Here is a 13,767-nt window from a genome sequence, read left to right as displayed (position 1 = left end):
GCAAGGTGGGGGTGAACCGCTAGATGAATCCACTGTCTCTCTCAATAAGGTGCTGCCACTGCTTCATTTCTTGACTGCAGAAGTGCAAGAAATAAAAGGAGAGCACACGGATATTGCTAGTAGAATAGAATTAAAATTGGATCCAATAGATAAGAGACTATAAGATTTAAGCGCACAGATAGTCTTGGCTATAGAAGACATTCAAGCAACCCACTAGAAATCAGTTTCTCGACTCTAGAAGGAAATGAAAAAATACCAGCTCTAAGCTGAAAAACCTTGACAATTGCTGGGGTGGGGGGGGTGGGAGGAAGTCAAATCTACACCTAGTTGGCATGCTGGAGAGTTTTAGAAAAAATCAAAATGGCTGAAGCAGTTTCTAAATTAATCTCAATCCATGTTTTGAACGAACCTCCAACCGATTTATCAGCTGCCAGGGCCCATAGGGTTCCATTTTCCCTGCTAAAAGAAATGACAAAACCTTGAACCATCTTGAATGAAGATCTTAGAATTTGAGGAAAAGTCTTATAAAAAGCAATTTAACTTAAAATTCCTTTTCTTACAGAACTTGCCAATGTCTCTTACGATAAGTCCTGGCAATGGTGAAAAGTGACGCACATAATGGTAAAATGTAAGGCAAACGATGCTCAAACACTGATTATTCAACCGACAGAACTACAAGTTCTGTAGTCCAGGCGCTTTCATATTTTCTCAGAATTATCTGGCACAAGGCCTTTTCAGCTACAATAAGCGACCCATGCTAAGAAATCATTGTGCGGCTCCGGGACGCTACAGGTGCCAGTGATCGCACCAGCTACATGCTAGATAAAGGTGGGCTTAGCTTTCAGGGGCTAGGTGCTTCCAGTGAGTCACTTAGTTTGGTTAGAATGGGCAAGTGTTATGGAGGGGGGGGGTTAGGGGAGAGCACTGCAAGAAAAATCAAGATTAAGGTCAGCCTCATTCAGATATGGTTGCATGCAAGTTGAATGTTATGTTTCCAATTCTAAAATAAAGTTGATACAAGCTTTCTCTTATACAGTGTATGGAATATCCTGTAGCGAAGAAAGTATTTTTATGGCAGTTAGCAAGTGTGTAAGAATTTCCAGTAAATGTATAGTTTTCTTAATTGTAGATGAAATTGACAATAGTTCTTTAAAGTGCTAATGGATTTAATAATAAGCGAAAGAGGGAAGCTATCCCTACATGCCTGTTACTATTTAATCCTTCCATAATAGTTTTACAAGAAAATCTCTTCATTAGAGTAAAGGAAAGAGATAACCTTAAGTACCCTTTAAGGACTGTTTTTTCTTCATCAGCTACAACCCATAGGGTGTCAGCTTTTCTAACTCCTTGGAACTTAGACATTACAGTACCCTTATTAACAGAGATAGTTTTTGGTTAATCATGCTGGTTGTAGTTCATAAAAAGCAATATATTCTGGTATCTACTACAGGCCTTTAACTGACGCAATCAAGCCCCTACAGACTTTGGAGTGTGCAATTTACCTTGTATTGATAATAGGTAGGAATTTCAACTTTCTACCATTTCCTTGCTTGGATTCTAAAAATTCCCAATAGTACCAACTTAAAACAAGCATTTACAATGCAACGGTTTCGCCTTTGCAAAAGTTAGAGCTATTGGCATTGTAAATGACAACATTTTTATTTATGTGTTGGTTTTGAAAACAGATAAATAAATGGCATTGTCATTTACATTGCCAACAGCTTAATCTCTCGCAAATGTAAGACCTATTGTACCCTACTGGACGAGCTCATCAGACAGCAATTACTACCACACACACACACACACACACACACACACACACACACCCAGAGCCAGCCACACACACACACACCCAGAGCCAGCCACACACACACACCCAGAGCCACACACACACACCCAGAGCCACACACACACACCCACACCCAGAGCCACACACACACACCCACACACACACACACACACCCAGAGCCACACCCACACACACCCAGAGCCACACACACACCCAGAGCCACACACACACCCACACACCCAGAGCCACACACCCACCCACACACCCAGAGCCACACCCACCCACACACCCAGAGCCACACCCACCCACACACCCAGAGCCACACCCACCCACACACCCAGAGCCACACACACACCCACACACCCAGAGCCACACACACACACCCACACACCCAGAGCCACACACACACACCCAGAGCCACACACACACCCACACACCCAGAGCCACACACACACCCACACATCCAGAGCCACACATCCAGAGCCACACACCCACACATCCAGAGCCACACACCCACACATCCAGAGCCACACACCCACACATCCAGAGCCACACCCACACATCCAGAGCCACACATCCAGAGCCACACATCCAGAGCCACACCCACACATCCAGAGCCACACCCACACATCCAGAGCCACACCCACACATCCAGAGCCACACCCACACATCCAGAGCCACACCCACACATCCAGAGCCACACCCACACATCCAGAGCCACACCCACACATCCAGAGCCACACCCACACATCCAGAGCCACACCCACACATCCAGAGCCACACCCACACATCCAGAGCCACACCCACACATCCAGAGCCACACACACCCACACACCCAGAGACACACACACCCACACACCCAGAGACACACACACCCACACACCCAGAGACACACACACCCACACACCCAGAGCCACACACCCACCCACACACCCAGAGCCACACCCACCCACACACCCAGAGCCACACCCACCCACACACCCAGAGCCACACCCACACACCCAGAGCCACACCCACACCCACACACCCAGAGCCACACACACACACACACACCCACACACACCCACACACCCAGAGCCACACACCCACACATCCAGAGCCACACACACCCACACATCCAGAGCCACACACACCCACACATCCAGAGCCACACACACCCACACATCCAGAGCCACACATCCAGAGCCACACACCCACACATCCAGAGCCACACACACCCACACATCCAGAGCCACACATCCAGAGCCACACACCCACACATCCAGAGCCACACCCACACATCCAGAGCCACACCCACACATCCAGAGCCACACCCACACATCCAGAGCCACACCCACACATCCAGAGCCACACCCACCCACCCAGAGCCACACCCACCCACCCACACACCCAGAGCCACACACCCAGAGCCACACCCACCCACCCACACACCCAGAGCCACACACCCAGAGCCACACCCACCCACCCACACACCCAGAGCCACACCCACCCACCACACACCCAGAGCCACACACCCACACACCCAGAGCCACACACACCCAGAGCCACACACCCACACAGAGCCACACACACCCACACACCCAGAGCCACACACCCACACACCCAGAGCCACACACCCAGAGCCACACACACCCACACACCCAGAGCCACACACACCCAGAGCCACACACACCCACACACCCACACACCCAGAGCCACACACCCAGAGCCACACACACCCAGAGCCACACACACCCAGAGCCACACACACCCACACACCCAGAGCCACACACACCCAGAGCCACACACCCACACACCCAGAGCCACACACCCAGAGCCACACACCCACACACCCAGAGCCACACACACCCACACACCCAGAGCCACCCACACACACACACACACACACACACACACACACACACACACCCAGAGCCACACACACACACAGAGCCACACACACACACACACACACACACACACCCAGAGCCACACACACACACACACCCACACACACACACACACACCCAGAGCCACACACCCACACACCCAGAGCCACACACACCCAGAGCCACACACACCCACACACCCAGAGCCACACACACACACCCAGAGCCACACACACACACCCACACACCCAGAGCCACACACACACACCCAGAGCCACACACACCCACACACCCAGAGCCACACACACACCCACACACCCAGAGCCACACACACACCCACACACCCAGAGCCACACACACCCAGAGCCACACACACCCAGAGCCACACACACCCAGAGCCACACACACCCAGAGCCACACACACACACACACACACCCAGAGCCACACACACACACCCACACACACACCCAGAGCCACACACACACACCCAGAGCCACACACACACCCACACACCCAGAGCCACACACACCCAGAGCCACACACACCCACACACCCAGAGCCACACACACCCACACACCCAGAGCCACACACCCAGAGCCACACACGCCCAGAGCCACACACGCCCAGAGCCACACACGCCCAGAGCCACACACGCCCAGAGCCACACACGCCCAGAGCCACACACGCCCAGAGCCACACACGCCCAGAGCCACACACGCCCAGAGCCACACACGCCCGGAGCCACACACGCCCGGAGCCACACACGCCCAGAGCCACACACGCCCAGAGCCACACACGCCCAGAGCCACACACGCCCAGAGCCACACACGCCCAGAGCCACACACGCCCAGAGCCACACACGCCCAGAGCCACACACGCCCAGAGCCACACACGCCCAGAGCCACACACGCCCAGAGCCACACACGCCCAGAGCCACACACGCCCAGAGCCACACACGCCCAGAGCCACACACGCCCAGATCCACACACGCCCAGAGCCACACACGCCCAGAGCCACACACGCCCAGAGCCACACACGCCCAGAGCCACACACGCCCAGAGCCACACACGCCCAGAGCCACACACGCCCAGAGCCACACACGCCCAGAGCCACACACGCCCAGAGCCACACACGCCCAGAGCCACACACGCCCAGAGCCACACACGCCCAGAGCCACACACGCCCAGAGCCACACACGCCCAGAGCCACACACGCCCAGAGCCACACACGCCCAGAGCCCCACACACACCCAGAGCCACACACCCAGAGCCACACACACCCACACACCCAGAGCCACACACACCCACACACCCAGAGCCACACACACCCACACACCCAGAGCCACACACCCACACACCCACACACCCAGAGCCACACACCCACACACCCAGAGCCACACACCCACACACCCAGAGCCACACACCCACACCCAGAGCCACACACCCACACACCCAGAGCCACACACCCACACACCCAGAGCCACACACCCACACACCCAGAGCCACACACCCACACACCCAGAGCCACACACCCACACACCCAGAGCCACACACCCACACACCCAGAGCCACACACCCACACACCCAGAGCCACACACCCACACACCCAGAGCCACACACCCACACACCCAGAGCCACACACCCACACACCCAGAGCCACACACCCAGAGCCACACACCCACACACCCAGAGCCACACACCCACACACCCAGAGCCACACACCCACACACCCAGAGCCACACACCCACACACCCAGAGCCACACACCCACACACCCAGAGCCACACACCCACACACCCAGAGCCACACACCCACACACCCAGAGCCACACACCCACACACCCAGAGCCACACACCCACACACCCAGAGCCACACACACCCAGAGCCACACACACCCAGAGCCACACACACACCCAGAGCCACACACACACACCCAGAGCCACACACACACACCCAGAGCCACACACACACCCAGAGCCACACACACACACCCAGAGCCACACACACACACCCAGAGCCACACACACACACCCAGAGCCACACACACACACCCAGAGCCACACACACACACCCAGAGCCACACACACACACCCAGAGCCACACACACACACCCAGAGCCACACACACACCCAGAGCCACACACACACACACACCCAGAGCCACACACACACACCCAGAGCCACACGCACGCACACACACACACACACACACACACACACACCCAGAGCCACACGCACACACCCACACACACACACACACACACCCAGAGCCACACACACACACACCCAGAGCCACACACACACACACCCAGAGCCACACATACACACCCAGAGCCACACATACACACACACACCTAGGAGAGCAAGGACAGCGAGGGGGGCAGGAGAGCGAGCGCAGCGAGGGGGGCAGGAGAGCGAGCGCAGCGAGGGGGGCAGGAGAGCGAGCGCAGCGAGGGGGGCAGGAGAGCGAGCGCAGCGAGGGGGGCAGGAGAGCGAGCGCAGCGAGGGGGGCAGGGGAGCGAGCGCAGCGAGGGGGGCAGGGAAGCGAGCGCAGCGAGGGGGGCAGGGAAGCGAGCGCAGCGAGGGGGGCAGGGAAGCAAGCGCAGCGAGGGGGCATGGAAGCAAGCGCATGAAGTGGGTGCGTAGAATTACACCATCCGGACTCCCCTAACTGGAGAAATGTCTGCTTCTGTGTGGGCCTACAGAGTGCAGCTCTTTTGGAGCATAGAGTTGAAACCTGGCTCGGAGGAGGGAATGTCTCTAACAGTACTTGCAGATGGGAGCATTTTGGGAAAGCTCTGGGAGAAGGGAGCGTGTGTGCAGATACCTCACTGCCTTCTCGGTCACTGGGGACACTGTCACTAAATAATCTCTGAGTCTCTGCATTGTAGTTTTCCAACTAAATTCTGTGCTGGACTGTCAAAGACATAGACTAAAAATACCCTATTCAACAAACTTTAGTAGAGTGTGAAGTATTTTCTGGGAGCCCGTTAGGAAGAGAAACAGGAATGGCACTGGAACTAGAACATGGCAAACACCCCCTCCCCCCCATCTAGAGGCTAGGCATACAAGTAAGTTAACCCTATCTGTGCTTTGAGACTCTTCTTAAGCAAACTGCTGGTAAGAAGTCTGAAACTGTTCTTATGTAAAGCAGATGTAAAACACTGTTCTTGTGTAAAGCACTAGGCCTGGTTTGCACTATATAAAACTGCTACATAAAAAAATGAACAGCATGAAGCAGATTCATAAAGGTTATAATGACATTAAAGAATAAGGGGTGTAAATAATAGGATCACGGTTAGAAACTCAACATCAGGATAATTGGAATTTTTAGAACAAAATGCACTTACGGAGGTGGAATATCCGCTAGCAAGGTGGGCTTTCCACCACCAGACGTTATGGGGGGAGAGAAAGGGGAACTTCTGCACACTGAAGTACGCACAGCAACATTCAGTGAACAGTCACTAACTTGTAGCTTTTCACAAACGTTTCTATGGGGCGGTCCCACCTAGTATATACATGTGAAACTACTACTGTTAAAGCTGTGTGCAGAGTGAGAAATGGAAGGGGTCACGCCCATATTTTATCGGGATGTAGCGGAAGTGGTGTCTTCAGAGGGAATTGGGCAAATACAGTTAAATGTTCAAACACATATATGCAAAAGATTGAATCAACCAGAGGAGAACATTTGGGGAAGGATTTTGATCTTACTATGTACAGGAGGGTACCTATACCACTCATCCACACTCTTAGGCTGACAAAATTCCATTAGAGTCCCATTGAATGTGCTAATGTGGCCGGGGTACAGTGATGACTGAGGACCTGTTTCCGATGTATTACTAACTTTCAGTTGCCATTGGGATGCTTGTTTCTTAGATCTTACTAGTCCTGGACCAATTCTTTCTGCTTTTTGCTGGTTTGAGGTTCCGGACACAGCTTCTAGAAGTCGTCCGGGCGGATTCCATCTCACTTAGTGATACAGCATTTCAACACTGTCCAGGAGCCCCTTCTTAGGGAGCACCGTGTTGCCCCACTGGAGTTCGGTAGACAGAGCCTACTGTTTAAAGTAAAGCAGGCTGACTGTCCTTTCTACTGTCAAAGGCTTGTATCTCAGAAGCATGGCCATTAGGATATCATATATGTGCCCTCCAGAAGCTGGCAATGTTGTAAAGTTGAGGGGAACACCCATTACCTTGGGCACGGGACTGGACAAACTATTCTGCCCCTCTGGCCGTTCCCGGGAGACTGCTGGACAGGGTGTCTGCTTCTGAGCGGGGTGCCGTGGCGTGATCCAATAATGAATTCCCCATTCTACAGTCATGGGCTGTTTTGAACAGTTTTTGAACAGTTTTTTGCAGGCAGCCAACAGAGCTGCCTTTCCACTTTAACAGCACCAGTGCTTAATTGTAGATCGACAGATTTTCCGAGGACACCGCCAGCACTGTCGAATGCCACAATACCAAATATCAAGGTTGCCTGATCGTGTTCCCGCCTCCTGCTGCCTCTTCCCCACTCTACACTTCCTCTCTCTTTGTATCTATCTCTTGTCTGCTTTGTCATCTGTTTTCTCCTTCTGTCACAGTTTCCTCTTATTCCTTCTTTCTACCTTTTCGTAATTTCTGTATCTTGTACCCAGTCACATTTCAATTAGAAAATGAAGCCTGGCCCCCGAAGAATGAGTGTCGATTCCCCGCACTGGCAGCACCCCGAGCGCGCGCTCACCTCGATTCTAGCAGATCACGGCGAGGCAAACTTCCTTGTTTTACCATCAGAAACCCTTCGCCTGAAAAGTCGAAAAGATGCTGCTAGAGAGCTTGTGCACTCCATGAGTGGGTGAGTGGGTGGGGGGGGGGGTGGGATCAGGCTTTGGAGTGCCCGGTCCGGCGAGTGAGTGAAAATACTTGCATAGTACCACCCGCCAAACCCAAGCGCCTAGAGGAGTGATGTGCACTTCTGAAAACAATGTTATGCACCGGGTCAGAAACAAACGCCTCATACCGGCGCTAGACCGCTAAATTCGGAACTTTGGCAATGCTCTCAGAGTTTGCCAATCACTGAACGTTCCCTAATGAAAATGCACATGGCCTGCGTCGAGAAAGAAGTGATCGGAGGAATGCTTGAATGAACCTCAGAAATTGATAATTCCTCTGGGCTGTACTCCGGTCCACAGTTTTTCAGTTCACTGTTTGATGGAGTTCTGCTTCTAGGTGCTTGGTGTTTGAAATTCATCAGGACTTTTCACCCCAGGTCCCATAGAACCCACGCTGTGCCCAGCACAGCCGAGTGCTCAGTGTCTCCCTACTCCCAAACGAACTTCAGTCTGCCCGCGCCTCCTTGGCATTGGTAGGCGCATGTCCCCCCACGTGTTGACTTTATCCCCGATGCCGAACCTTGAAACTGATGCACTTTCATCTAAATAGCTATGAAAAGCATCACAACTCTAAACCCTTGAGCATCGCATGGGGGGGGGAGAGCGGGGGGTCTATGCAAATACCAATAAAATATATACAAAGAAATCCCTGTGACTCGCTGTCGTTTGAAGTACCAGTCGTCGTTGCTGAGTGTGAGTATGCACAGGAGCACAATCCGCGCATGTCTTGAGTCTGGGGCGCACTCCCGACTTTAAAAAAATGGGGATGTTATGCGCAATATTTCATTTCTGCTTCCCGTGTCTATTCCAGACTATGAACTATAGTCACATAAACCTGTGAAAGAGAGGCGTTTTTGGGAGAGAAAAAAATGAATGCATTCTGGTCTAACCGTGATAACAGCTGTCCTCTACCATTCTTGCAATCAATATAAACTTAAGGAAATACATTTTCAGTAGTTAGGTCTCAGGACTTGTTATTCCAACATTGTAGATTTTGGCACCTTGTAGAACAGTTTTAGGACACCTGATCGTCAAACTGCAGAAGTGACCCCCATCCGCCAGAAAAAGTTGCCACCCAAACTTAACAGGCGAAGCATGGCTTCAATTTGTCTCATCACCCCTTGGCAGCATGGTTCATAGCTGCCAAATGACCCTTGACTTTTGTGGTGACCTGCAACCAGGTGACATTTAGCCAACAGCATTTTACATCCCCTGACTTGTAGTCTCATGACATAAGATGACGTGCAATTGTATGGCGCATGTTCTTCCCGGAAGAGTAACTTGCGGCTGTATGCCTAATTCAGTGGTACTGATGTTATCAAACTAAAAAGAATGAAAGGCTAAGTTAACTTGGCCGGGGTGAGCAGGAGGGCTGGATCTGTGTCCAAGAGCACAGATGAGCCACGCATCTGTGGCATCGCTTCAGATGGACCAGAGAGGCACAGTGCCCGCTACCAAGCGGAGAAGGCGAGAGAGGCTAAAACTTTATCTTACCTCGAGTCTCTGGGGGAGTCGTGCTGGGGCTGCTTGCAGGTGGTATTGAGCGCGATGCTGTCGGCTCCTGGGGACTCTGCTGTGACCCTCCTTATCTCGTAGAGTGAAACAACCGCAGCGGGAGAGCTGCTGAGAACTTAAGCCTGAACTGAGCAGGACTCCCTCGGCGCAGCACCTGTGCTAGAGATCGCGGGTCACCCGACCAATAATTTCGCCACTTCTGGCTTCGGGCCCATATACTTTACTTTATCATATACATTGATCAGATGACCACGCAATCTACTATCAATAATTGTGAGTTCCCTTTCGATTTATTTCCAGTGTACCCAACTTACCATCCACCGTTATGGGTACCTATGACCACGATGGGTCAGGGAGCTAGCTGTAAAAGGAAAGGCAGCAAAATACAAACGCAACTTTATTGTAATTTATTTCATGAAATTACCACGGACAACTAGAATTTTTAAAAGATTTATCTTAGATTTCAGATTCTGCAATCATACAGTTTATAGTAATGAGGCAATCTATAATCAGAATAACGAAGAGCACATAACCATATACGAAGAGTATACAGGTAACCATCTAACCCTATAATGAGGGAATTCAGAATTAACGAAAATGAAATTCGAGAGAGGATACTAAACGCTAGGAAATTTATGCACGTTTTAGGATTTTATCATTGGGTCATATTTCGAGAGAAAAGACACTAGGGAAAACCTATACATCTATGAAAGGTAAAAATGTAACACGCTATAATTCTAACGTTATTACTTCAATTCAGTATTTTAAGAGAACATTTTGTAAAACATTATTTAATTCATAAACAGTATGGAAAGATTTATACTAAAAAGGCAGGGCAACATAGGAACATGCTATGAAATGCAAACTGTAAATGACTTTAATGAAATGCAATGATTTGCAAAGAAAAACATGGAAATTAACATATGCAAAGGGTATGTCTTTATTGAAGCAAAGACAGAAAAATAGAAAGGTGCAGTTTTAAGAACTCAGAGCGATATTTACCTAGACTGGTGTGAAAACCAACCCTGGCCACGGGTCAGTTAAGGACAGGAAATACCCCAAGGAATAGCAGTCATCAATGGGACAGCAAGTGCAGAATGGACACCCCAGGACAGGACAGGAAACCCAGATTAGGATCAGGACAGGACCACCAGGACACGACCAGCACCCGCAGTTCGGAAGCAACGCCTGCGCTCCACCCTCTCTGCAGCTATCAGTCAGGACCCCGATTGGGTCAGCGAACTCCCAGCAAAAGTGCTCCGCCAGCACTTAAGGTTTAGTAAAACCTTAGTCTATGGTCAAATTCGGACAGAGTGCTCCGCAGCGCTCTGTATATTCAGTCACCTATTGAGTGCGTTGGGTCAGTGACAGGTCAGCTATTCAGACAAGTCGGACAATTTCCCTAGGTGAACCTAGGCTAGATATACTCTTTTGGGTCAGTGTACCACCCCCCAATGTTGCAAAGTGTCAGAATCCCCAAATTTCGATTGGTCCTAAGGTAGGATTTGGTTAACACACCAATCAGAACAGACTATTCTAAGGCCTAATTTGCATGTTAAGGTACCGCCTAGCAAGATTGGAGTTACCATGAGAAAGTCGCACAGAATACAATTCAAATGACTACAATTGTATCATTCTAGGAACACTGGCTCCATCCTCCTGGGTCAGAGGTAGCTCTCTCAGGAGCCTCTTGACTGTGGCTGCCAGCTGGCTGTATTCCACGGTCCATGGTTGACTCTGGCCTTGTATCTGGAGCATGCGCAGAAAGGACCTTCAAAATGGCTCACGACCCATTCGGACCCCCATTTCCCGTGATACATGAAAAGTAAGCGAAAACAAATTAGTACATAAAAATAAATGAATGTACTTCATGTCATGATGTCGTACTTTAGCTTCATTATTATAAAAATATACTATGCATTAATGGTAAGTGCAACGAACAAGGTCACAAGAGCAGCAGCACAAAGTTTCACCACGTTATCAAAGCACAGCCATCTTATTGCTTATTACGCATGCGCACCCTTTCCCTCCAAAACTATCTCTACGCGAAGTCACGTGAGTGACGCATGCGCAGAAAAGGAAAGTCAAGCAGCGGCCATTTTAGGGACACGAATTAATCGTATTAGTAGAACACATAAGCAAGCATCTCTATGATACCCACGCACATTCAAAATACATAAAATTAGTAACACAAACAATTTGAGTTACGAGATTATAATAGATTTTTCGAGGTTCTTGACTCGAGCAAGTCGCAATGCGAAATCTTGCTCTATCAATCCCCTCTTTGATGATATTTACTATCATCACAAAAAATGGAACCAGATGCCAACTTTCTTTCACACCTTGTACATTTCTATCTCTTCCAACAGGCGACTCAGTTTCTCTTTCTCATTTTTGGTAGGGTGAGAATTTTTCACCTTTTTATAAATCTGATTATTCATTTCTTCCAATTCAAGTTCATCCGCACTCCGTTTCACTCCTCTCGCATTCACTTGGTATTTCTTAGTATGCTTTCGACATTTGCAACAGACGAATATGAGAAATAGGATGAGACCTATCACTCCAATTGGCATCAGTACCTTTAACAATAAGCTTTTACCTAAACTAGCAAACCAATGACCTACATTGGAGAGACCATCAACCAGTCTCTTCCAGGCACTATCAACCTCGAGTGGTTTGAGTTCCTTTTCCAAATTAGTAATGTTTTTCACATATCTTTTGAGCTGTACACTTTTGTCCGGAATGTAAGTGCAACAATGTTGCACCTTCAACATCCGGCAGACTCTGCCCTCTTTTGCTAACAAGGTGTCAAGAGCAAGTCTGTTCTGCAAAACCATTGATCTGATCGCAACCATTTCGGTATTGACCAGCAGAAATCCATGAGCCGTGTCAGTAGACAACACATCCACTATTGTGGACAATTTGCAAATTCTGTGAGTATTCAGAACCACTCCCACTCCAGGTATCAGTGCACTAAAAATACTACCCATTATTTCCCCTACGCTTTCTCTTTTGCTACGCACTAAGCCATTAGTGTTTTCACTGCTTCCAGCAATTTCATTCACATGGTATATTCTCGGGAAAACAATGCCAAAGTAGCAGCTTCCATACCAGTGATCCGGCAATTTGAAATAAGCCTTGTCTCCACATATATAATAAATTGCAGGAAACACAGGCTCTGACCCATTTTTGAATCCCCAACCTCCAATTACCTTGTAATTGTGCTCACATTGACTGGAACCAATGAAAATGTTATTATAATAACTAGTCTTCTCGCGATGAAGACAGAGTTTCCCTTTCTTCTCGAAATCCAGCAACAAAGCAGGCCCTGCCCCGCCATTTGAGGTGCTTTCCATGTTTTCAGCCCATTTAGGTGTTCTCTGCCTTTTGTCATTTGCCTTTCTTTGGAAACTCTCCCTTCTTTTCTCTGCCATGTTTAAAAATACCTTTTCTTGTTCATGTAATGAACAGGTCAAGTTGTCTCTGTGTGCTTCATTTAAATCTATTGTACCTATAGTCAGAAAGTATTCTCCCATATAACGTGTAACGTCACTTTTGGTATGTACAGGATTCAGATTTCCACGTATAGGAAGTTCAGAAAAGATCACGTCATTGTTAGAATAATAGTACTGTAACGGTCCTCTTTTGTAAAATAAGTTTGCTAAAATACTACAGGAGATTCCATAGGTCAGAGGTAGATGATGATATGTCACGCCTTCAGCCACAG

At 49.6% G+C, this 13,767-nt stretch overlaps 1 protein-coding gene across 3 annotated transcripts in view; it reads left to right on the top strand.

Moving 5' to 3' along the window:
- The window catches only part of LOC144785991 (uncharacterized), a 324,665-nt gene that overhangs the window by 59,129 nt on the left and 251,769 nt on the right, over positions 1-13,767 (top strand). The gene's annotated exons all lie outside the window — the stretch shown is intronic.

Source organism: Lissotriton helveticus, chromosome 10, assembly GCF_964261635.1.
Source record: "Lissotriton helveticus chromosome 10, aLisHel1.1, whole genome shotgun sequence".
In the NCBI taxonomy this organism is placed as follows: Eukaryota; Metazoa; Chordata; class Amphibia; order Caudata; family Salamandridae; genus Lissotriton; species Lissotriton helveticus.
Note: the sequence above shows the minus strand (reverse complement) of the source record. Positions and strands in the feature narration are given on the sequence as shown.